This window comes from Artemia sp. Qi Xiang Cuo, chromosome 7, assembly GCF_049724085.1.
Source record: "Artemia sp. Qi Xiang Cuo chromosome 7, ASM4972408v1, whole genome shotgun sequence".
Lineage (NCBI taxonomy): Eukaryota > Metazoa > Arthropoda > Branchiopoda > Anostraca > Artemiidae > Artemia > Artemia sp. Qi Xiang Cuo.
The window spans coordinates 65,921,079-65,947,438 of record NC_142800.1 but is presented as its reverse complement, the minus strand read 5'-3'; the positions used below and the strand labels follow the sequence as shown (position 1 = coordinate 65,947,438).

Genomic DNA, 26,360 nt, shown 5'->3' with positions numbered 1-26,360 from the left:
TGATATGGTCATTTTCAGCACTAGACGAAAGTCTAGAAAATATCATGAAAAAGGTTTTAGAAAAGTTTAGGGTTAACATATTTTGCTGAGAAAAAGTTAGAAATTCAGGAACTGCATTATGAATTTTATTACATAAAACATCAAGTGAAGGCGCTGCCAGAAAGAGCAAAGTGTCATCTGCAAACGGGATGACACCAGCCTCTGACAGGTAGTGTTTCACTCGATCAATGAAAATAATGAAAAGTAGAGGTCCCAAGATTGACCCTTGTGGGACCCCACACTCTACATAAACATCGAAATGAATGTATTGCCAAAAAAATCTTGCAAATCCTTTGAACCGCTGAGACTGCCCAAAATTATTGTTAGGTTAAAGCCAGTCTCCAGTTGGCAGATTCTGCAAATCTGCCATCTTGCAGAAAAACCAACGTTGAAGGTTGCAGTATCTGCAAACTGCCAATACGGAGCCGGAAAAGATGTCTCCATTGAAATAAAATTTGCAGATTGGCGGTGCAGATTTGCAGAATCTGGCAAATGGAGACTGGCTTGTACGCTCATTTCTCTCTGTAAACTGGCAGATTGGAGCTTATATAGCTCTGAAGCACAATAAGCAAATAACTAATTGCAATAGGTTTCAATGAAAAACTTTTGAACATAATTTAATAATTTCAAACGCATTTTGAACACCAAAAATTACAGCAATCATTTTGCAATAAGCCATAGAGGTTTCAGATACAAAACATAATGATTTATAAAACTGTTTGGAACAAGCTAATTGAACGCCAGTCAAATTTTGCGCATCCTTAGCAATAAATTCAAAAAAGTGAAACGCTCGATGAAAAGTATCGGAATTTAACCTTGCTAAACAATAATGCTTGAAATTATATTGATGGTGTACTGCTCATACTTTCTTTAGGCACTTAAGTAGGCTTATGGTGGAATTATCGATATCATTCTATGCGATGAATGTTACCTTGGAAAGTAAGCTAGTCAAGTTGAATTAGGGTAGCCTAGTGAAACCTTGAGGAAAAGTTTTAGAGCCTAAACTGTGCGATAAGAAATTTTATTGAACCATCTACATCCATCTGTTTCTTTCCATAGGTATGATGGAGGGCAAAAATAAGATTGGAAAAAAGAAAAGCCCATTACCAATAGATTTTCCATTCAATGCTCTTCCTATTATAGGTGATAACTTTATAATTGCTGCTGATACAATTGATTTAAAGCCCCCAACCCCCTGCCAATGTGGCCAGATAAAGCCCTAGGCTTACATTAGATGGTAGGCCAGAGGGATTGGTACAGTGGTGGGTCAATATCTACAAAATCATATTATTGAGTTAGGAATAAAGTGAATACACCATTCGATGCCTTTTTTTATGCTGATTACGAACATAATAAGCATTTCTATCGGAAACGAATTTCAGCCCCCCCCCTATATAGGCTATACCTAACCAAACCCTGACTTGGCATAGAGAGGGGGGGGGGGGCTGAAATTCATTTCCGCTAGAAATGCTTATTATATATAAAAAGGCATCGAATGGTGTATTCACTTTTGTCCTAACTCAATAATATGATTTTGTAGATATTGACCCAGTGGTGCTGTTTCCCCAAAATTTTGCCAGTGTTAGGCCTATCAGTTCATTGAAATTTATAGAGTGAGGTGTGGGGGGTATGCTCAAAATATAGATTAGAAAGAAATTTTGTTGTTTTTTCCAATGAAAATATCAAATTAAATATTTTTTAAATCCAGGGAGTTGGAAAATACCCCTGCCCCAATTGACATCAATGAATGTAAAGGGGGGGGGGGGGGTATCTCCAAATTTCAGGAGTAAGAGATAATATTATGTTTCTTAATGAAAATACAAAAAAAGATATTTTTCATTAGAAATAAAAAAATGTGATTTTTGAAATCTAGGGGAGGAAACAAATGCCTCTCTCCTCAGTTGGAATTGGTACATCTGTAATATTTAAAGAGTTGGAGTTCTTATGAAGCAAACACTATAGTAAAAAACTAACAATACCATTAGATCCCCAAATTGACACCTCCCAACTGAACCCACAGTATTTGCTCTGGCAATACAATCCCTCTCCTAATGGTGCCAGATATAGCCTAGTCTCAGGCTATATATAAAACTAAAGAAACCACTACTAATGAAATTCTTACTTTATTATAGCCCATGCAAAAATTTTTTTTAATCAGGTTTTACCCTTTTCTCTTTTTTCATCCATTTTTTACCCTATTTTTTTTTCAATTCATTAGACACTTGTTGAAAAGATTTAAGAAATGGCAGAATACATTATTATTTTGCTATCTATGGCTAGAGTTTTCTTTTTTCAGCTGACATGTAAAGGAACACAATTTTGGAAATGTTTATAAATATAGACAGTTCCATATTGCATAATCCATCATTTTGAAAATCTTGTTATTAAGATAGGATATTTGTGAATTCAAATGAAATTATATTATCAAAAGATTGATGAAAATGTGGCTAATGGAAACTTACTGCAAGATTTATATTAGTTGCCTTTTCTTTAATTTTATCCAATAGTTGAGCTAAACTCAACTATTGGAGGTAATTAATTATTTTGGAATGATGACTGACTTAGGTCAAAAGTTTGATTGTGCTTATATTGGTTTTTGTAAAGCATTTGACAAGGTATCAATAACACTGCTGTAGAAAAAATGCCAAAATTATGGGATTGGATTGAAAACTCTGGCTTGGATTACAGATTACCTAACACATAGGTCACAGAATGTTAGGGTTGGCAAAGCCTTATCTAACCAGTGTAGAGTTTTGAGTACAGTCCCTAAGAGTAGTTGCTTAGGACCAGTCTATTTGTATATTTATAAATGATTTGCCACAGGTAATTCAATAAGGTAAAATAAAATGTTTACAGATGATGTAAAGCTTTACAAGGGCATATCTTCCCAGGATGATGCAGCTCTTCTAAAGGATGATTTAAATGCATTGGTTAATTGGTGTAATTTAAATTCAAAGACTATTTATCAGGGAAAATGTCATGCAGTGTTTTATCTAGTGAATGCAATGCAGTAGCATACCAGTATTCTATTGGTGAACTTCTAATATGTTCTTTTGATTCTATTAGGGACCTTGGTATTGTTTTTGATAATCAGTAGAGGTTTTATAACCAAGTTTCAGCTGTATCATGTAAAGCCAATTACAGTTTGCTTTTAATCAAAGGAAGGTTTAACCTGCAAAGCCTTAGTAAGGTGTGTAAGGCAATGACATGACCTATAGTTGAATACTGCACATCTGTATGATATCCAATAAGAAAATATGATTCACAGCTTATTGAAAAAATGCAAAAACAGGCATCAAAATTTGTTCCTTATTTTAAGTGCTTGCCTTATGAGCACAGAGAAAGTTGTTTGAGCCTACCATCTTTGCAATTCAGGAGGGATAGATTGGATTTTGTTAATGTATTTTGAATTATTAAAGGTGCTGATAATTTGTCTTTTAGTGATTTCTATCAGTTTAGCCATTATTCAGCCACAGAGCAGAATTCACTAAAATTGTATCAGAAAAGGGTTTTAAGAAAGGTTGGACAGGGTTCTTTTGTAAATTGGTCCATTAGATCATGGAACATGTTTCCTGATCATGTTGTTTCAAAAAGCAATGTTACAGCTTTTAATACAGCTTTGCCTGGAACCTCCAGTCAAAGCTGGAGGTTCCAATCAAATCATACAAACATCATTTGTATGATCTGTTTTACTCAGTACCCCTAAAAGGAGTTTAATCAATTTTTCTCCTTGTGTATTCTGGTGTATTTGCTTTTTTTTCGTAATGTGCTCAGCCTAAGGAGTTTATTAGTTAATTGTGGTACCAATCAATACCCAGGGGGTCAGTTCTTGTATATGCCACCTCAAAATTTTGGCTATCTCAAAATTTTAATAGTATGTGTTTGGGGAAATGTTGGGCGTGAGAGGGGGGTTAGTTGTCCTCCAATTACTTTCAACTATTAAAAAGTTGAACTTTTTACGACAACGGTTTTTACAAAAACCTTATATTTGTTCAGGGCATAGCTTACAACCCTTGCCCTGAAGGCTGGGGGGGGATTGTCATCCTCAAAGACATAATTTCCAGACCTTTCAACCACTTTGAACAAAATGCCATCTCAAAATTTTGATTGGATGTGTTTGGGGAGGGTTAGTTGCCCTTTCAACCATGAAAAAGGCCACTAACCCTTTGAATTTCCAATCGAATGAGTCCTTTTTGAAGTTTCTATGACAAAGCTTTCTATAAAAACCTTATTTGCCCCCAGGGTGTAACTTACAACTCTTGCCCTGAGGGCTGTGGGGGGATTGTCCTCCTCAAAAAACATAATTTCCAGATCTTTCAACTACGTTAAACAAAATGTCCATCTCAAAATTTTGATTGGATGTGTTTGGGGAAATGGTGAGTGCGAGAGGGAGATAGTTGCCCTCCAACCACTTTCGACTATTAAAGAGGCCACTAACCCTTTGAATTTCCAATCTAATGGGCCCTTTTTGAAGTTTTTATGACAACACTTTCTATAAAAACCTTATATGCCCTCAGGGCATAACTTACAATCCTTGCCCTGAGGGCTCGGGAGGGGGGGGGGAGCGTCCTCTTCAAAAACATAATTTCCATCTAGAAATCAACTACGTTGAACAAAATGGCTATCTAAAAATTTTGATTGGATGTGTTTGGGGAAATGGTGGGCGGGAAAGGGGTGTTAGTTGCCCTCCAATCACCTTCGGCTATTAAAAAGGACACTAGCCATTCGAATTTCCAATCAAATGAGCTCTTTTCAAAGTTTCACGACAACTCCTTAGATACAAAGTGCCCTGGTCTAAAGGAAAAAAAATAACAAGTTGTGCCAACATTTTTCTTTACTTAGGCAGCGCTATTGTGCTGCTTATGATATTTTCGTGGAAATCTTCAAAAATTCTGGGATAGCCGAAGAACTGAATAAATCACAAATGATGAGCCAAAAGTTAGGTAAAGGACGCCAAACTCTCAGCTGCCATTCTTGGGAGACATTTGGCAGTTTATAAGTGGCCATGGAATTCTTGTGCTGTTTAAAATGACTTTTCTGTGAATAGGCAGCACAGAAGTGGAGTGAACCTGGCACTTTGATGATAAATCACATCAGTCCAGTTTTTGTTAAGAAAAAAAAAATCACTCAGTGACAATTTATTGCATCCCTGGCATTGTGTGCCCCTAGGCCTGGGCCTTTTGGTAAATCAATGTCTGTGTGTCTGTCTGTCTTGCAATTCATATTTTGAGCATTTATGGATATGATAGGACATTGAAACCTGGCAAAAGCTATAACATGGTTGAAACAGGAAGGGGATTTGGGAAGAGTAAGTGTATTGTGTTTAGATGTAATTTTCCATCATCTTAACTATCGACAGGGCTACAACAGACTAAACTCATAAAACAGTTTTGCTCTAGCTGCTGTCTGGATGGCTATGGAAGCTACCAACAAAAGTGTCATGGGTGAAGCAGGCTTGCATCTACTGCCTGAACCCCAAAACCCAATAATTGCTTTTTAACTAGCAGGAAAAACTATATATACATCCTTTGCAACTCCAGTTGCTATAATAAATGCGCAACCTGTTTCTTCTGCCATGGGTATTTCCTTAAAGCTCTAGTTCTTTATTGAGGGGCCTACCAAGACAAAGCTAAGAGTACCCCCAAAATTGACCGTGTCACTTTAATGCTGGCTATTTATTACAGTTTACCTGGCTTGAACATTCCTTGTTCACAAATAAGATATTCTGTTATCAATTTGGTAGAGATGCAATCTGGCCTGGAGAATATACAGGCAAAATGTCTTTTTTGCCTAGCTGTACAGGTAAATGAAAAGCAAATAACTATATTCATATAGCACAAGGCTGGTACCCACCACAAAAACGGTGGCATGACACAAAATTGGCAAGATATGGGTCCATTGTTCAGTCAATGTTCAAAGCTACAGAAAGGCAGTAGTTGTGAGTATTCAAAACAGTTTATGATTATTAATATCTGCAACCAAGTTTATAGCAAAGGTTAAGATTCAGGGACTAAGATTCAATGTTGTTGAAAAGAGTCATAGCTAAGAGCAAAGGGGAAACACCCCAGTGTTACATGAACTGAAGGGGGAATTTAATCCCCAACTTTAAGAGGGTCTGAAACAGATGGATTGGCATTACAGTTCCCAAAAAGTAGAAAACCAGATTATCAAAAGGAACACTTTTTGTTTTTATCCAGAAGTGTATTGCTGACAACATGGCTCTTTTTGGTCACTTCTTGCTGATGAATGCAGATACCTATAAAAAAAGCAGATAGATTTTGTCTTGCTCTAAAAAAACTGGCTTAGTGTAGGGAAAACCACCTGAAGTTTACCATATCTTAAAGCAGTTAATAAGCCACATGGATACTAATGAGAAAGTACTTTGAAATAAATTAAATTAATGTCAGTGTAGTGCTTGGTGCCTTGACTGAACATTTGCTAATAGTAGGAAGCTTAGTGGAGTGTAAACTAAAGTCTGGCCATATGAGATATGAGATATACATTTATTAAAAAAGAAAACAAACACTTCTCGCCTTTCGCCTGCCAAGAAAGGCAATAAGCCTGAAAGGGCAAGCGAGTTTATCACTCTCAGAGAATTAAAACAACATTCATACCTTGCTACTCAACACACAAGAAACTTATCTGATGAAGGAATAAAGGAAAAAAGAGAGAAAGAGGAAAAGACAAGAAGTAGATAAAAAAATAGAAAAAAAAGCAAAGTAAATTGGGGAAATACCTTAAATAGAATGACAACCTGGAGTGGGCTTAACACCAAATTCACTCACGAGATAAAAGAAACTTCTTTGCCCGTGACTTGAAAGCCGGAAGACTAGGCGCATTTTTCACACACTCGGGCAATATATTCCAAACATGGGGACCATAATGGCTGTAAGAATCACAAAAGATGCCCGAGTGGTGCTCCTAAACTCATGAGTTAGGTCATCAGCTTTTCTTGTATTATGATCATGACGGTCTCTTTTAAAAGTAAAAAGATTTTCAAAAGCAGGGGTGAGCAGCTGATTCAAATATTTATACGAGAAAATCACGACTTGGTAATCTCAAATTTGGGATATATCCATTAACTTATTCTTTTTAAAATGCTCATGAGCAGGAACCTCACCAGAATAATCAAATTCAAATAATCATTTTACAGCTCTATTCTGAAGTTTTTGTACTCTTTTGAAACATGTTACAAAATTACTTGCCTATATAGAGCATCCGTAGCTAATTTAAGGGTAAAATGTAGAAAAATAAATCATTTTTAGGATATTTTTTGGGACTAGGTTTTTGATTCTTTGCGTCACCCCAAGGGATACACCTCAAGCAGTATACATTGATTTTTAGACATATTTATACACTGAATTTGAGCTTAATCTAAACAAAAGGTATAGGAGCTAAAAAAATGGGGCTGAAGGTGTAGGTTTATGTTACAGTTGTGGAGAGGGCTCAGCCCAAAAAACTTACGAGTTCTGCTCTGAAATGTAAAAGATAAAGTTTTTGGTGCCATCCCCCCTCCCTCCTCCAACGAAATCAAATCTTTGTGCCCATGGTCTTAGGCTCTTGAGTTCGAGAGGTTGCCATGCACTATAATGTGGGGTTAATGTTATAATGGTATAAGCCATTTTGTAAGATAAAACTGTAAATGATACCAATTTTGAAAGTTTTTAAAATTGCCGCTGAGGTCAATGATTTAAGGATCATGATTTTACCATATCATTCGTGCATGGCATGGTTGTGATAAAAAAATAACTTTGCCAGATCCATTCTGCTTTGTGTAAGCTGAATAATCTAAAAATTGGCTGCTTCATGACTCTTCAAATGATCTTAGTAGTTAAGAGACATTTGGAAATCTAATGAACAAAAATATTCTTGCTGTTGTGCATTAGTGAATCAAGTGTAGCATTTTTAATTTGAATGCCAGCCAGATAAAACTCCTCTGAACAGGCAAGGGTAGGCAAGACTTCTCAAAACCTATTGCATTGTTTAATTTTCTTTCACATGAAGAATGTGCATTGAAATAGTACTGACTATCAGTGTGTCAAGGTTAGTCTCCTTTATTCTTCAATTGCTTGATTCATCTGTAAAGTCGATGAATTACCAATAACACTGATCTTTATTGCAGTGTGTCTGTGCAAAACCTTTAATTGCCGATATTTTCTTTTTCAAGGAGAAAATAAAAACTTGCATATTTCCGTGCCAACATTTTCATTTGTTATCAACCTAGTCCTTGCCTTGCAAGCTTCGGCTTTAGCATTACTTTTGCACTTAATGCTGATTTGCCTCTCTGATATTTCTGAAGGCTTGTTCAAGATGTCAAATAAGTCCCAGTTAAAACAGTGATCTAACTAAATTAAAATTTATAATTGAAGAAATTTAAAATTACCTAATTAAAAGAGCTAAAATTATCCAATCAAAACTAATCAAAATTATTGGCGTGACTTTTACTCTTCCAGTGACTCACTCTCCCATTAATAATAGTTATTAATGAGCTACTTCTTTGTAACAAACTAAATTGGGTTCAATGTGCTGCTCAGTATTATGATAGAACATTGGTTATAGATGGGATGGATTAAATAATAAACTAAAATTATCCAATCAAAAATCAATTCTTCTTGTGGATTTGTTTGATTATCCCTCCTTCATATCAGGGTTTGGCATTTGGAGGAGATGCGTTTATGTTAAGTGAATTAAAAAATGTTAATAAGCCCAAAATAATGCGTTTCAATCCTCCAAAAAGAGAAGCTACTTGCCCTGACCCCTTGTGCTCTACCACTGTGACTGCAGTTGTCCTTGGTGTGACAACCAGCAACGATTGTTCATTTAGCCCTTACGTTACAAACCGTGTAAGAAAGGGCAACTACGCGCTGCAATCCTTAACCACATTAAGTCTATTTGCCTTTCATATAAAGCAATACAGCTAACATAAACGTAGTATGTACGCCTTTTGCTTGTATATGCATGCCCAGTTTGGGGACCACAAGCGCATAGCATCGACTACCTCAACGAAGAAATTGAAATAGTTCAAAAAAGAGCGTTAAAAATCATCCTTGGAACCAAGTATGTCACATGTCACTTATGAATCTGCCCTCGCAGCTCTACGAATCTCTACCCTTAAAGAATGCAGGCACAATCTAATGTGTAAGTTTGGAAACTCCACACTCTTTCTCAATAAAAAAGGTTTGATCCTCTTTGAAAAGTAGGCTAAACACTTTGTTATTTCATTGACTCAAACAAAAAGAAGCCCAATGTTGTAAAATCTTAATATTGGCCCTAAATTCATTCCCCTTGTCTTAATTTAGCTTCAGAAGAGTTAAGCCCATGCTCACTATTCTAAGTATTTTAATTATGATATTTAATTTAATTCTTTGAATACTATGATATTTTATTCACTAATGATAATTTTTATAATTAAAGAACTTGATGAATTGTTGGCAGTTGTAACTAAAAATAGTTTTGGCAATCGGAATATTTTGAAGGTTTCATTTTGCTTTTCCTGTACCACTGACCTGGAAAAATTGATTCATTTCTTTTTTTTTATTTCTTTATGTTTATTATTGTGCTGATACAATTTTGTGTTCCTGAATTTACATAAAAGTTCAGTGCTTCCTGGGCAGACCGTCATTCTTCTGCAACAAAATTTTAGAATGTTTGCATTTTGCAACATATTTTACATCATATACAGGATATAAACCATAAAGTCTTACAAGTCATTTCGAAATATACATATATATATATATATATATATATATATATATATATATATATATATATATATATATATATATATATATATATATATATATATATATATATATATATATATATATATATATATATATATATATATATCCTTGGTGTATATATATATAAAATGATGATTAGTCTTAGGTTCATTGGAATTTTTTATTGGAAGTTTTAACATCCAAACAAAATGTAACACCTTTGTAATCTATAAGGAAAAATAAATTGGTTTTGTTAAAAAAAAAAGATCTTTTGCTTTAGTTTATCTACTGATGATGACCACTGGTGTATGTGGTCGAAATATCCAGATGTGTTTGTATCTGCTTTCTCTGTCTAATAAAAGGACTTAACCCCCAAAAAATAAAAAAAAACACCCCTATTCAAATTTCTAAGCATTCACCCTATAAGCGTAAATTAGCATGGGAAATGAAAAAGGCGAAGTTTACGAACGAAAGTGTGGGTTCATGGAAAAAAAAATCTTAGAGGAACTTACAGAATTAGGATTTGATTATTTCCTTGAAATACCAAGCCCTAGGGCCACATATAGGATTTAATATTTAGAGAGATTAAGCATTAGCCAACGTTTTGAATAGTACTATGTCTGTTTTTTTTTAATCCGTATTTCTATTTTTATAACTGCATGGAGGGGCGGATCCCCCTCGGATTGGTGTAAAGAACCTCCTCTGTCTCTGCAAAAATGAATATATAGGGGCCTAAAATGCCTTTTTTTACTTCCACTAGGCCTTTTGTGAGCCCATGCCTAAATATACACCCATATCCTTTTTTATAGTTTACAATAGTATTCTTTGTACATGGCAACTTTATGTAACCTACTCGTGTATGACAATGCCAGTTGCTGATTTAATAGTATCGTTTTTGTTTTACTTTAATACTATTAAATCTCTTTTGTTTTCCTGTTGGGATATTTGCGTAAAATACGCAAAAAAAAGAAATAATAGCTTGACAGACAAATTTAGTTTTAAAACTTTTGTTTTGGGAAAATACTCTTTATTTACCACACTTGGTTAAAAGTTGAGTTGGCTTCAGAGAACGTTTCACACTTTGCTGAATTCCAAAGTTAATTTACTCTAATACTAAAAACTTTCTATGGTAATATTTTCAAAAATAATTTTTGTCCAAACCCACTTCTTCTTTCCGTTTCGAATGTTCAACATTTTTTATATATTATCGTGTGAAATTTTAAATCTACTCCCTACTTAACCACTAAGGGGGCATGTGCGCCCCTCATAAGCCGTACCCATATTCCTTGTTATTCTCTAAGATGCATGAGCATTCATAAGAATTTTTTTATTCAATGCAGGGCTCCAATATATTGATTTGTATAGCTTTGAATCCGCCACTCTGTGAGTATAAGTTCGTTTTAAGAAACCCTTGTGCCCCTAGACAAAAGCCTGCCATATATATATGTGATAAATCGTGCCCTAATGAGCTACTGACTGCCTTACCAGAGGGGAGAAAATTGACTCGATTGCACCTTGGTTTCCATTCGTTTCTTCCAATTTACATTGTCCTCATGGTACCTCAAGTGGCCAACTGGATCCTTGCCCGAGATCTCAAAATTGTTATCGTTAGGTCCAAACATAACTCCCAGATAGGTGATGCAGTTTGTTCCTGTTTCCATATTACTTGGCAGTTGTACTTGTATCTGCTGTACGTTTCTGAGTTGAATTCTGTTTGTCAGTTTTCCAAGTTTTAGGAAAATACGTTGCTAAAGTAGGGGTGTTTTTGCCAAAAACTACGAGACATTTTGAGAAAAGTTATTAAGTTTTGTTCCCAGGCGTGTGCTAGCTATTCTTTATGTCTAGTCAAAGCCAATCTATAAATGGGGTGGAATGCAAGGAAGAAAAGGTGAAAATGTAGACGCTTGTTCTGTTTATAGACATACGAACAGTAATGCTATGTTAAATAAAGTAGGGATTCGCAAAAATCGTTCGAATTTTACAGCTTTCCCTTGTTCATTTATAAGTATTCAAGCTCTGTAAAAAATTGAAAAAAAAGAAAGAAAGAAAAATGTAACTTATAACGTATATCCAATGTCTCATCTGTGAAAACTGTGGGTGTTTGCTCCTGCTACCCAGTTAAATTAGTACATTTTAAACCTCAGTAAGAATTTTAACTTGTTACAACTATTAAACTGCTTTTACTATGCGTTTTACTGAAGCTTACTTATTTGGTGTATCTTAGAAATTTACCAAACAAAACTAGGGCTGTCAGCAGTCCCGACGAAGAGACGATTGAAATTGCTTAAACATAACATGAGCATATTTATTGGCATATGCATACCTTAGGGGGGATTTTTCAGATGGGGGTGGTCAAAGATGAAAAACGAAATCTTTTGCGAACCATTTCAACAGATAAGTGTCCTTTTAGACCGTCTCGTGGATGCCCCTCCCCTAGCATGCAGCTATCGTTTATAAAAAGCATGTGTTATTATAAACTCAAATTCTCCTGTAGCCTAAACAGTTTTTATGAGGCTTTGAAAGCGTCAGTGGCGACTCACAATCGTGACAGTCCAATACTCATCCAATGAAAACTTAGAGAATGTCCAAGTTCTCGTGAAGTCTAATCTGACATGTACGTCTTAGACTATCGGTAATGCATCTCTTGTAAGGAAAAAATGCCAGCCATCTATTGCTGGAAGTTGGATGCTGCATCTTTACAATACGGCTAGTCATCTAGCATCCTCTATCACGTTAGTTTTGGTATAAAAAGCAATTAAGCGCATGCTCAACCCCTTTACTTCCCTTAAATAGGTTATATTTTTGATTTCTCTGAATCGCCTAGATTTCGCCAAGTAAAAATAAGCATCTTGGTCACCACGATTCTATATCCCTATTCAAATGATTAATTAAAGTTAATCTTATTTATTTTCACTCCTGTTTGTGATCAATGTGAATGACTCTCGTTGCGTATGAACCAACCCTGATAAACTAGACGCTCTACCGGTTGGCAAACGTGGTCCAGTTTCATTTGCATAATCCCCAAGTATCGCTATTTCAAATCAAAATTAGCCAAAAAATGTCACTGGAGCCGTAAAATTTAAAAACTGCACGATCTGTCTCAAATTTGAACCAAAAGTAGCTTGGAATTCTGATTTTACCGAGAAAGAGTGGTTTTCATTGGCTGTCAGCGATGCTTTGACTAGAAGCATAAAATACCACTTTCTTTTTCAAAGACTTTATGTCTGTGGAAAACGCCCCTGATTAGTTGTAAGTGATGACATGTATTCATTTTCATCCAATTAAAGCGCATTTCACGATCCTTCTTGTTCGAATTTGGGACTTCTGGTACAGTTTTTAATACCCATTATATGCACATGCGCATTTACAGTGCACAAGCCCACTAGTCCAAAATAGTGATATTAGACGGGGGTACGTTTCTAGAATGACCGTGATACGCATGGACCACGTTCGTCACCCTGTTCTGTTTCTTGATTTTTTTACAGTGATTTAGACCCGAATGATTTTAAGTGGAAACTATCAATAGAGTAAACTGTCACTTGAAGATGGATGGTAATCTTTCTCTAGAAGGGTAAAGGGTACCAGCGTATAAATCACAGTCAAAAATTGTATAGGGACGCTCTGGCGAGGGTGTATGCCCAAGTCGAGTAAGTTCGTTCAAATTGAGAACAACCATAATCAACCGTGTATGAAACATAAGGATATACGTACATTTTTACTGACAAAAATTTTCTGTTTGCTCAGCAATTTCTTGACTATTATGAGTCTTTGAACGTTTGTTACCATGTGGTTTTCCCTTTCTTTTTGGATTTTTTCCGTGAACAATATTCCACTTAATGGGCTCTGTGCTGTAATGAGTTGTGGAACTAATGTCTGTGATACTATGTATCCCCAGAAAGAAACTCTCAAAGACATTATAATCAACTGACATAGAAAGTAAATGAAATCAATCAATCAATCAATCATTTATTACCCACAACTAAAAGACAACAAGTAGTACAAGTGGAGTATAAACATAATAATAAAAAGCGAAATGTTTCGCTGAAATTTTCTAATTATTTTTCGAAGAGCTCTTGCAGAGCCGCGCAGAAAGTGGGGTAGCAAAGTAGCAATGCTACTCGGCAGTTTTCAACTTTGTTGGCAGATCTTGTCTGAAAGTACCATTTTTACACATAAAATACTTTTTGCTAAAAACAAAACTGTCAAAACACAAGTTTTAGATAATTTCGGAGACCACACTGTCTTTCCATGACGATAAATAAAAGTTCAAATAGGGATAAAATTGTTTAGTTTTACTACTGATGACGGTCACTGCATATGCGACCGAAATATATGGTATTTTTTCGTGAATTTCTATCACTGTTTGTGAAACACTGTCTATTAAAGGGATTTTATACCTATTTGAACTTTTATTTACAAACACAAGTAGTGCTGCTAAGTGCCGGCAGCTTTTGGAATTCTATTGAATTCTGCTACTGGCAGCTTTGGAACTTTTCCATACGTGGTCCTGTATATTATAGCTTCTTCTTTATTTCTAATGTTGTAAGATTTCGCCAGAAGTTGTGGGAATCCTTTAAGGGAAAGGGGCCTTTGTCTCCTTTTACTCCTCCTTGTTAATTTAAGTAGTCACATGGAGTTCAAACAACGATTCATTTCCTCAGATATTCACTCTTCATTTGTTTAGATTTTAGCTCAAAAGAAAAGAAAGATTGCATGAAAAATTTGACTGAACTCCAGAAGTATAACACAATTAACTAACTTATTAAAATATTTAAGTAACCTAAGAAATACAAATTGATTGGGTAGTAGGCAAGGCCCCACCTAGAGGGGAGGGGGTTAAGGTTTTTAATCCTCCCTGATTTTTTTACGACTCGTAAAAACATAGCAAAAATGCATATAAACAACTTTTTGATGTGTTTTTTTTTATTTTTTTACCTCCCCCCCCCAAGAAATATGCCCCCTCCGAAAAAAAATCCTGGCTACGGCCTTGGTGGTAGGAAGTCAATAGGGATGTAGCCATCATTCTGTTTTGGAGAGGCGTACAGCTACCAATAGTCTTTAAATATTTTGTAATTTAATAAAAGTAAAAAATTGTATTAAATGCAGGGTTGCCACCCGGTGAAAATAAATCACTAGGTTCTAGTGGTTTAAGTGGTTTTCTTGAATAATCTAGTGATTTATGTACTGATTTAGTGATTTTTTGTGCAATATGAAAAATCACAAGGAATAGTGATAAATCACTAGGGGGTGGTAATCCTGGTTAAATGTCTTTTTTGAGGGAGAGGGGAAGATTCAACCACGAAAAGTTAAGATGTGAAATGAAAGAACGAAGAAAGTTCAAGTCTTAGTTGTTTAAGTTATAAAAATAAATCTGTAATTAAAAATATTTACTATAACCTGTCAAAGTCACTATCAATATCAGATTCTGTAGAACAGCCACGTCATTGCATGCATACTTTGTTAAATGCGTAGTTTCATTATGGTATTACGCAAGTTTCGACATACCGGTTGTACCACAAATAGGATTATATTAACAGAATAATTATTCAGTCTATAGTAACATAGTTTCAAAGGAAATTTTTAATGTTTACGCAACGTCTGCAAATTTTTAAAAACCCACAGTTTAAATAGGGCGAAAACCTGTTGTACTAATTGAACGTTTATTGTTAGTAGAAGCATTTTAGGGATTTCCCCTCGAAAAGGGGGTAAAATCAATATTCATGCCTTGGTGTTTGTGTAAAGGTATTCGTGCAATATTTAAAAAATAAATATTCGAAAGGGAGTGAATCAGGCACGTAAATAAGGCACGCAAATTTTTTTTCCTTGGGGGGGGGGGGTGGATGGGGGGGGATCGGGCCAATACAAGTTTTAAGTCTTCTTCAGTTTTAAGTCACGAGGCATCAAATCAGCAATTTCAATCGAATTAAGAAATTCTGGCGTAAATTTGACTCCTCCTTCCTGATAACGCAACATAGAATCGTCCGTTTTGTAGGATTTGTTTTCTCCTGAAACTAGTTGCGATTCTCACTGTTGCTTCTCTTCTAACCGTAGATTTCGCTTACGATTCGATGATCATCCCTGTGGCATTTGTTCTAATCACAGATTTCTTCGTCTATTATTTTCATTTGGGACTGGATGTGATGCTTGTTGTCGCATGTTTGTTAGCCGCAGATCTCGCTGCGCTTCATTTTCGTGCATCATTACCTCATATATTCTTCTTTGTCTTCTAAATGTAGATTTCATTGTACAAAATTTTCGTTTGCAAATCAATGTGATTTTTGCTGTTTTTTGTTCCATGCCTTTTTATTTAGCTGATCGGAGTCATTTGTCATCTTTAGTAATTTTGCATGAGTCATAGATACTAAAAACGATACGATCACCCCCGGGGAAAAAATGATGAAATTTTAGCTCGTTGAATGTATATTAATTAAAAAAAAACTTTTTCACAAAATAAGTTTTTCAAAAAAAGTAAAGAACTCCATTAAACCAAAAATGAACAAATATAAAATCAAATAATCTACCAAGCATACAACTACCACAAATCAGTATCAATAAATAATTGAAACCCAAAACAAACAGAAATTGAAATAAATCTCAGTTTTAAACTCAAAACGAGCAGAAATTAATATGAGTACGGTTCTAAACCCATATGGTTTCTAAAAGCCAGAATATAATTTGTACTTTACTGAAAAAAATCCAAATGAATTTACTGAAAAAATGTACATTATCAGTTTAATATACATATGCTGCTATTTATTCCTGAAAATCTTAATTAACTTTTAATTTCTTAAAGTTATAAAAATGAAAATATTTAAAAGAATTTTTTGCCCTGAGGGCTGGGGGGATTTGTTATCCTCAAAGACATAATTTCCGGACCTTTCAAATACATTGAACAATATGGCTATCTCCAAATTTTGATTAGATGTGTTTGTTGAAATGGTGGGCATGAGAGGGGGTTAGTTGCCTTCCAATCATTTTTGACTTTTAAAAAGGGCACTAGCTCTTTCAATTTCCAATTGAATGAGTTCCTTTTGAAGTTTCTACGACAACGCTATCTATAAAAACCTTACATGCCCCCTGGGCATAACTTACAACGATTGCCCTCAGAGCTCTGAAGGGGTTATCATCCTCAAAGACCTAATTTCCAGAACTTTAAACTACGTTGGACGAAATAGATATATCAAAATACTGATTGGGTGTCTTTGGGGAAATGGTGGGCGTCAAGGGAAGGGGGGGGGGGGGTTGTCCTCCAATCATTTTCAAATATTTAAAACGGCACTAGCCCTTTCAATTTCCAATCGAATGAGCCCGATTTGAAGTTTCTACGACAACGCTTTCTATAAAAACCTTATATAACCCCAGGGCATAACTTACAATCCCTGCCCTGAGGGCTGTGAGGGGGGGGGGTGTCATCCTTTATAACCTAATTTCCAGGACTTTTAACTACGTTGAACAAAATGGCTATCTCAAAATTTTGATTGGATGTGTTTGGGGAAATGGTAGGCGCGAGAGGGGAGTTAGTTGTCCTCCAATCACTTTCGACTGTTAAAAAGGGCACTAGCCCTTTGAATTTCTAATCGAATGAGTAACTTTTGAAGTTTATACGCCAATGTTTTCTATAAAAACCTTATAGGCCCCGAGGGTATAACTTACAACCCTTGCCCTGAGGTAATAGGCTTGAGATTGTCTGTGCAGGATTTCGACTCTTGTTGATAGAAGAGCATCGCCAAGTGCTGAAAACCATGTTGTGACCAAGATGGGCCCAGGATTGCACAAAGCCCCCATTCATGGAGGTCCCAGGGACTTCTTGCTGTCCGGTTCTAAGGCGGCTTAAGCACTTCGGTGTAGACTTGAGAAGATAAGTGATCCCCGTCCTGCACTGGTATCCGGGATCATTGCTTTTCCCGAGGCGAAAATAATTTCAATCATTTAAAGAACATGAAAATTGGAACTTGGAATGTTACGACGTTAAAAGGTGACTATCGTAACCACATTTTGACTGACGAATTCAGACGATTCAAACTGGATTTATTAGGAGTTTCGGAAACTCATATCCCAGGGGTAGGAAGCATGAAACTAGGTGATATAAAATTTGTTTACTCAGGTAGGAAGAATGGGGCACATTAACAAAAATTATGGGTCTTGGTAAACAGAAATTCTTCCTAATCTTTCGTCTTAGCGAGATGTATTAATCATATAATGCGAATTACTAATTTTATGGTAAAACAGTTCGGAACATGAGCTGTGGCATCATTTGCCCCTGTAGAATAAGCGGGCAAAAGTTATTGTGATTCAGATGAATTTTACTTACAGTTACAGGAGCAAATAGACAGGGTCCCAGGTAGAAATTTGATGTTTTTACTTGGAGATTTTAACGCCCAGGTTGGTAGAAATAGGGATAGATGGTACCCTAGCCTAGGCAAATTTGGTGTTGGAAAAGAAAATAATAATGGATACAGACTTTTGCAATTTTGTAGGTATAACAATCTAGTTATAACTACTACGGTGTTGGTCATAAAATGGCTCATAAGTTAAGACTGGCAGGATCAATACAAAATAATAGGGTATGTAGGAGTGCCGTTATTGATATTAAGAGCAAAGATCACCATCTAGTAGTGTCAAGGGTTAATTTAAAGCTGAAATTTCGGAAGGGTAAATACCTCCTAGGAAGTTGTGATGTTGGTAGACTCCAGGACAGGTATTTGAAAGAAACTTTCCAGGAACAGTTGAATACTAAACTTGAGAGTTTAAGATTTGATAATGTCGAAGATGGTTGGAATAATGTTAGAAAAAAACTGCAGCTAAGAATATTAGTGAAAAAGCTTTATATTTGATAGAAAGGAGAAAGGACTTTTACAAGAATTACCTTATTGATAGATCATATGAAAACAAAAGGAATGTAAAGAAAGTGGAGAAAGTATTAAAATATGAACTAAGGAGGTGTGAAATGGAGGCCATGGATAACATTGCCGAGGATCTGGAAGATGCAGCTAGACGGCTTAATAGTAAAATATTGTACTGGCATGTTAACAAATTGAGAGGGAGTAGTCAATGCGGACTTGGCTCAGTTAAAGATTGGAATGGGGCCACAATTAGTGATTTAAAAAAAACTAAAAAGAGATGGGTCGATACTTTTTGAGAATTTGCTTAACCGAGATAGAGTTGAAGGAAGAGATATAGAGGAAAATGAAAAAGTTTGTGATACCTTGGATGGGAAGGAAGATTTGTTTTGTGAGGAGGAATTAGCGGCAGTACTAAAAGGACTAAAAAATAATAAGGCTCCAGGTGCTGATAGGGTGGTAAATGAGTTTCTTAAATATGGTGGCTCTGAGGTTAGAAATAAGTTACTGAAGATTATGAATATGATTTTTGAAAAAGGTGAAGTATCTAACAATTTTAGGAAAACCTTTATAAGAAAGGTGATAAAAGTGAGTGTCGTAATTATCGAGGGATTAGTCTGGTCTCTGTAGGTAGTAAATTACTTAGTAATATGATACTTTTTAGACTGAGAGATGCCGTATCTGATTTCAAATATATAAGTTTCATTGAGTTTAATCTTACCCATCAAAAATTACGCGCCTGAGAAAATTTGGCTGATTTTCAAAAAAAGTGGGAAAGACCTCCTAAAATCTATAGAACCTTAATGAACATCACACCATCATATTCAGCGCATCAGAGAACTCTACTGTAGTGTTCAAGATCCTATCTACAAAATGTGAAATTTTCCATTTTTTGCCAGAAGATAGATCACGGATGCGTGTTTATTTGTTTATTTTTTTCCCAGGGGTGATCGTATCGACCCAGTGGTCCTAGGATTTCGTGGGAGGGCTCATTGGAACGAAAATTAAAAGTTCTAGTACCCTTTTTAAGTGACCAAAAAAATGGAGGGCAACTAGGCCCCCTCCCGCGCTCATTTTTTCCCAAAATCACCGGATCAAAATTTTGAGATAGCCATTTTGTTCAGCATGGTCGAAAATATTATAACTATGTCTTTTAGGATGACTTAATCCTCGAAGCCCCCGGGGGAGGGCTAAAAGTTATGAACTTTATCCAATGTTAACCCTGTTCACCCTGTCGTCAATACCTCGCTCTTTACGCTAAAGTTTTTCTTAGTACTTTCAAAAGAGCTTTTTATTCTAATTAAACGGCCTTTGTGATTTTCAAACAGTTCGTGGTAACGAACTGTAAGTAAGGAGCGACCCGGCTCAACAGTAACCGAAATTCTAAAATACGGAATTTTGACACCAATAGATGCATCAAAAGAATCAAATTTTAATGCTGATTTCAAATATGTCAGTTTCATTAAGTTTAATCTTACCCATCAAAGGTAACGCGCCTGAAATTTGGCTGATTTTCGAAAAAATTGGGAAATACCCCCTAAAAGTTATAGAACCTTAATGAAAATCACACCATCATATTCAGCGTATCAGAGAACCCTACTGTAGAGGTTTCAAGCTCCTATCTACAAAAGTGGAATTTTGCATTTTTGCCAGAAGAAAGATCAAGGATGTGTGTTTATTTATTTTTTTTCCCAGGGGTGATCGTATCGACCCAGTGGTCCTAGAATATCGTAGGAGGGCTCATTGGAACGGAAATTAAAAGTTCTAGTTCCCTTTTTAAGTGACCAAAAAAATGTAGGGCAACTAGGCCCCCTCCCACGCTCATTTCTTTCCCAAAATCACCGGATCAAAATTTTGAGATAGCCATTTTGTTCAGCATGGTCGAAAACATTATAACTATGTCTTTTAGGATGACTTAATCCCTCGAAGCCCCCGGGGGGAGGGCTAAAAGTTATGAACTTTATCCAATGTTAACCCTGTTCACCCTGTCGTCAATACCTCGCTCTTTACGCTAAAGTTTTTCTTAGTACTTTCAAAAGAGCTTTTTATTCTAATTAAACGGCCTTTGTGACTTTCAAACAGTTCATGGTAACGATCTGTAAGTAAGGAGCGACCCGGCTCAATGGTAACCGAAACTCTAAAAAAAGGAATTTTGATACCAATAGATACATCAAAAGAATCAGATTTTAATTCTGATTTCAAATATATAAGTTTCATCAAGTTTAATCTTACTCATCAAAAGTTACGCGCCTGAGAAAATTGGGCTGATTTTCGAAAAAATTGGGAAAGACCCCCTAAAAGTTATAGAACCTTAATGAAAATCACACCATCATATTCAGCGCATCAGAGAACCCTACTGTAGAGGTTTCAAGTTCCTATTTGCAGAAATATGGAATTTTGTATTTTTGCCAGAAGAAAGATCACGGGTGCGTGTTTATTTGGTTTTTTGTTTTTGTTTTTTTTTTCAGGGGTTATCTTATAAACCCAGTCGTCCTAGAATATCGTGGGAGGACTAAGTGGAACGGAAATTATAAGTTCTAGTGCCCTTTTTAGCCCCCTCCCACGCTCATTTTTTTCCCAAAGTCACCCGATCAAAATTTTGAGATAGCCATTTTGTTCAGCATGGTCGAAAATATGATAACTATGTCTTTTAGGATGACTTAATCCCTCAAAGTCCCCAGGGGGAGGGCTGAAAGTTATGAACTTTACCCAATTTGAACATACAGTACTCGTTTTTGGGAAGTATACAGACGTTTTCAGGGGGAATTTTTTCTGGTAGTGGGGGTGGAGGATGGGTCGGGGGTTATATGGGAGGATCTTTTCATGAAGGAAGTTTTCGTGGGGGAAGGGACATTGCTAGGCAGGGGGCGTCGGATTGCCCAGTATTATTTAAAAAAAGATCAGAAATTAAATATGAAAAAAAAACAAGTTTTTCAACTGAAAATAAGGAGTAACATCAAAAATTAAAACGAACAGAAAATATTACGTGTATGATTGGGTTCACCCCCTAGGCAATACCTCGCTCTTTAAGCAAAAGATTTTTTAGTACTTTCATAAGAGCTATTTATTCTAACTAACGGCCTTTGTGATTAAGGGTCATTTTTAAACAATTGGAACAAAATTCGAACTTTAGCTTAAAGAGCAAGGTATTGACTAGAGGGTGAACCCCCTAATATACGTATTAAAAATATATGAATATAGATGTTCGAAACGTAAGTTAATTCGTAAGTTACGTATATTTATTACTAATAAAAACGTTCGTAAATAAAATTAAACAAGGTTCGAGAAAGCCATTTAACCAAATAAAAGTAAAATTAATCTGCAAATTTTGTTTTAATTATTCGGCCTTTGTGATTAAGGGGTCATTTTTAAAGAATTGGAACAAAATTCGAACTTTAGCTTAAAGAGCAAGGTATTGACTAGACCCCCTAAGACCCCCTAAAAGTTATAGAACCTTAATGAAAATCACACCATCATATTCAGCGTATCAGAGAACCCTACTGTAGAGGTTTCAAGCTCCTATCTACAAAAATGTGGAATTTTGCATTTTTTGCCAGAAGAAAGATCAAGGATGTGTGTTTATTTATTTTTTTTTTCCAGGGGTGATCGTATCGACCCAGTGGTCCTAGAATATCGTAGGAGGGCTCATTGGAACGGAAATTAAAAGTTCTAGTTCCCTTTTTAAGTGACCAAAAAAATGTAGGGCAACTAGGCCCCCTCCCACCTTCATTTCTTTCCCAAAATCACCGGATCAAAATTTTGAGATAGCCATTTTGTTCAGCATGGTCGAAAATATTATAACTATGTCTTTTAGGATGACTTAATCCCTCGAAGCCCCCGGGGGGAGGGCTAAAAGTTATGAACTTTATCCAATGTTAACCCTGTTCACCCTGTCGTCAATACCTCGCTCTTTACGCTAAAGTTTTTCTTAGTACTTTCAAAAGAGCTTTTTATTCTAATTAAACGGCCTTTGTGACTTTCAAACAGTTCGTGGTAACGAACTGTATTTAAGAAGCGACCCGGCTTATTTGTAACCGAAACTCTAAAAAAAAGAAATTCGATACCAATACATGCATCAAAAGAATCACATTTTAATGCTGATTTCAAATATATAAGTTTCATCAAGTTTAATCTTAGTCATCACAAGTTACGCGCCTGAGAAAATTGGGCTGATTTTCGAAAAAATTGGGAAAGACCCCCTAAAATTTATAGAACCTTAATGAAAATCACACCATCATATTCAGCGCATCAGAGAACCCTACTGTAGAGGTTTCAAGCTCCTATCTACAAAAATATGGAATTTTGCATTTTTTGCCAGAAGAAAGATCACGGGTGCGTGTTTATTTGTTTTTTTGGTGTTTTTTTTTTTTTTCTTTTTACCAGGGGTGATCGTATAGACCCAGTGGTACAAGAATATCGTGGGTGGGCTAAGTGGAACGGAAATTAGAATTTCTTGTGCCCTTTTTAAGTGACCCAAAAAATGGAGGGGAACTAGGCCCCCTCCCACGCTCATTTTTTTCCCAAAGTCACCCGATCAAAATTTTGAGATAGCCATTTTGTTCAGCATGGTCGAAAATATTATAACTATGTCTTTTAGGATGGCTCAATCCCTCAAAGCCCCCAGGGGGAGGGCTGAAAGTTATAAACTTTACCAAATGTTAAAATATAGTATTGTTTATTGGGAAGTATACAGAAGTTTTCAGGAGGCATTTTTTCTGGTAGTGGGGGTAGGGGGAGGTCGGGGGTTATGGGGGAGGATCTTTTCATGAAGGAAGTTTTCCTGGGGGAAGGGACATTGCTATGAAGGGGGCGCCGGATTTCCCAGCATTATTTAAAAAATGATCAGAAATTAATTATAAAAAAAAAAGTTTTCCAACTGAAAATAAGGAGTAACATCAAAACTTAAAACGAACAGAAAAATATTACGTGTATGATTGGGTTCATCCTCTAGTCAATAACTCGCTCTTTAAGCAAAAGATTTTTTAGTACTCTCATAAGAGCTTTTTATTCTAACTAACGGCCTTTGTGATTAAGGGGTCATTTTTAAACAATTGGAACAAAATTCGAACTTTAGCTTAAAGAGCAAGGTATTGACTAGAGGGTGAACCCCCTAATATACGTATTAAAAATATATGAATATAGATGTTCGAAACGTAAGTTAATTCGTAAGTTACGTATATTTATTACTAATAAAAACGTTCGTAAATAAAATTAAACAAGGTTCGAGAAAGCCATTTAACCAAATAAAAGTAAAATTAATCTGCAAATCTTGTTTTAATTATTCGGCCTTTGTGATTAAGGGGTCATTTTTAAAGAATTGGTACAAAATTCGAAATTTAGCTTAAAGAGCAAGGTATTGACTAGGGTGTGAAACCCCTAATATACGCATTAAGAATATATGAATAAAGATGTTCGTTACGTAAGTTAATTCGTAAATTACGTATATTTATTACTAATAAAAACGTCCGTAAATAAAATTAAACAAGTTTCGAGAAAGCAATTTAACCAAATAAAAGTAAAATTAATATGCAAATTTTGTTTTAATTATTCATGTACGGTGAGCCAAAACCAAAACCTGCATTAATTCAAGAAAGTTCAAAATTTAAATAAAAAAACAAGTTTTTTTAACTGAAAGTAAGGAACGACGTTAAAACTTAAAACGAACAGAAATTATTCCGTATATGAAAGGGACTGTCCCTCCTCAACGCCTCGCTCTTTACGCCAAAGTTTAACTTTCTCACAAATCAATTTTTTAAACAATAAAATTTTGTTTTAATTGCAAATTTTGTCTTAATTAACTTTAACGAAAATGACACCATCAGATTCAGCTTATCAAAGAACAATATTGCCCATTGTTTACATATAGTATAGATTATTGCGAAGTATACAGACATCTTCCGGGGGGATTTTTTCTGGTAGGGGGGGGGGGGGGGGGGCGGGGTTTACATGGGAGGATCTTTCCATAGAGGAATTTTGCATGGGGAAGGGAATTTTTCATGACGGGGGTACTGGATTTCCCAGCATTATTAAAAAAACGATCAGAAATTATATTTAAAAAAAACACGTTGCTGAAACTGAAAGTACGGAAGAACATGAAACACGTATAGGCCTACTAACATAAGCAATTACATATATTAGGGGGGTTCAGCCTGTCTTCAATACTTTGCTCTTTACGCTAAAGTTTTTCTTAGTACTTTCAAAAGAGCTTTTTATTCGAATTAAACGGCCTTTGCGATTTTCAAACAGTTCGTGGTAACGAACTGTAAGTAAGGAGCGACTCGGCTCAATGGTAACCGAAACTCTAAAAAACGGAATTTTGATACCATAGATACATCAAAAGAATCAGATTTTAATTCTGATTTCAAATATACAAGTTTCATCAAGTTTAATCTTACCCATCAAAAATTACGCGCCTGAGAAAATTTGGCTTATTTTCGAAAAAAGGGGGAAAGACTCCCTAAAAGTTATAGAATCTTAATGAAAATCACACTATCAGATTCAGCGTATCAGAGAATCCTACTGTGAGGTTTCAAGCTCCTATCTGCAAAAATGTGAAATTTTGCATTTTTGCCAGAAGAAGGATCTCGGATGCGTGTGTATTTGTTTTTTTGTTTTTGTTTTTTTTTCCAGGGGTGATTGTATTAACCAGATAGTCCTAAAAGATTTTGAGAGGGCTCATTCGAAAGTAGACGAATATTTCTAGTGTCTTCTTTAAGTGACCAAAAAAATGGAGGGCAACTAGGCCCCCTCCCACGCTTATTTTTTTCCCAAAGTCACCCGATCAAAATTTTGAGATAGCCATTTTGTTCAGCATGGTCAAAAATATTATAACTATGTGTTTTAGGATGACTCAATCCCTCAAAGCCCCCAGGGGAGGCAGGGGAGGTTTGACTTTCTCACAACTCTGTTTTTTTTTAAACAATGAAAAACTTTAGCGTAAAGAGCGAGGCGTTGAGGAGGGGACAGCCCCTTTCATATACGGAATAATTTCTGTTCGTGTTAAGTTTTAACGTCGTTCCTTACTTTCAGTTAAAAAAACTTGTTTTTTTATTTAAATTTTGAACTTTCTTGAATTAATGCAGGTTTTGGTTTTGGCTCACCGTACATGAATAATTAAAACAAAATTTCCATATTAATTTTACTTTTATTTGGTTAAATGGCTTTCTCGAAACTTGTTTAATTTTATTTACGAACGTTTCTATTAGTAATAAATATACGTAACTTACGAATTAACTTACGTATCGAATATCTATATTCATATATTTTTAATACGTATATTAGGGGGTTCACCCTCTAGTCAATACCTTGCTCTTTAAAGTAAAGTTCGAATTTTGTTCCAATTCTTTAAAAATGACCCCTTAATCACAAAGGTCGAATAATTAGAACAAAATTTGCAGATTAATTTTACTTTTATTTGGTTAAATGGCTTTCTCGAACCTTGTTTAATTTTATTTACGAACGTTTTTATTAGTAATAAATATACGTAACTTACGAATTAACTTACGTTTTGAACATCTATATTCATATATTTTTGATACGTATATTAGGGGGTTCGCCCCCTAGTCAATACCTTGCTCATTAAGCTAAAGTTCGAATTTTGTTCCAATTCTTTAAAAATGGCCCTTAATCACAAAGGCCGTTAATTAGAATAAATAGCTCTTATGAAAGTACTAACAAATCTTTGGCTTAAAGAGCGAGGTATTGACTAGGGGGTTAACCCAATCATACACGTAATATTTTCTGTTCATTTTAAGTGTTG

General features: G+C 35.5%; 1 protein-coding gene across 1 annotated transcript in view; it reads left to right on the top strand.

The window, feature by feature from the left end:
* The first annotated feature begins 838 nt into the window (after positions 1-838).
* The window catches only part of LOC148950612 (uncharacterized), a 101,546-nt gene continuing 76,024 nt past the window's right edge, over positions 839-26,360 (top strand). Inside the window, exon 1 of the mRNA XM_089091668.1 lies at positions 839-978. The gene's annotated coding sequence lies outside the window, so the exon portion shown is untranslated. The remainder of the gene's footprint in view (positions 979-26,360) is intronic.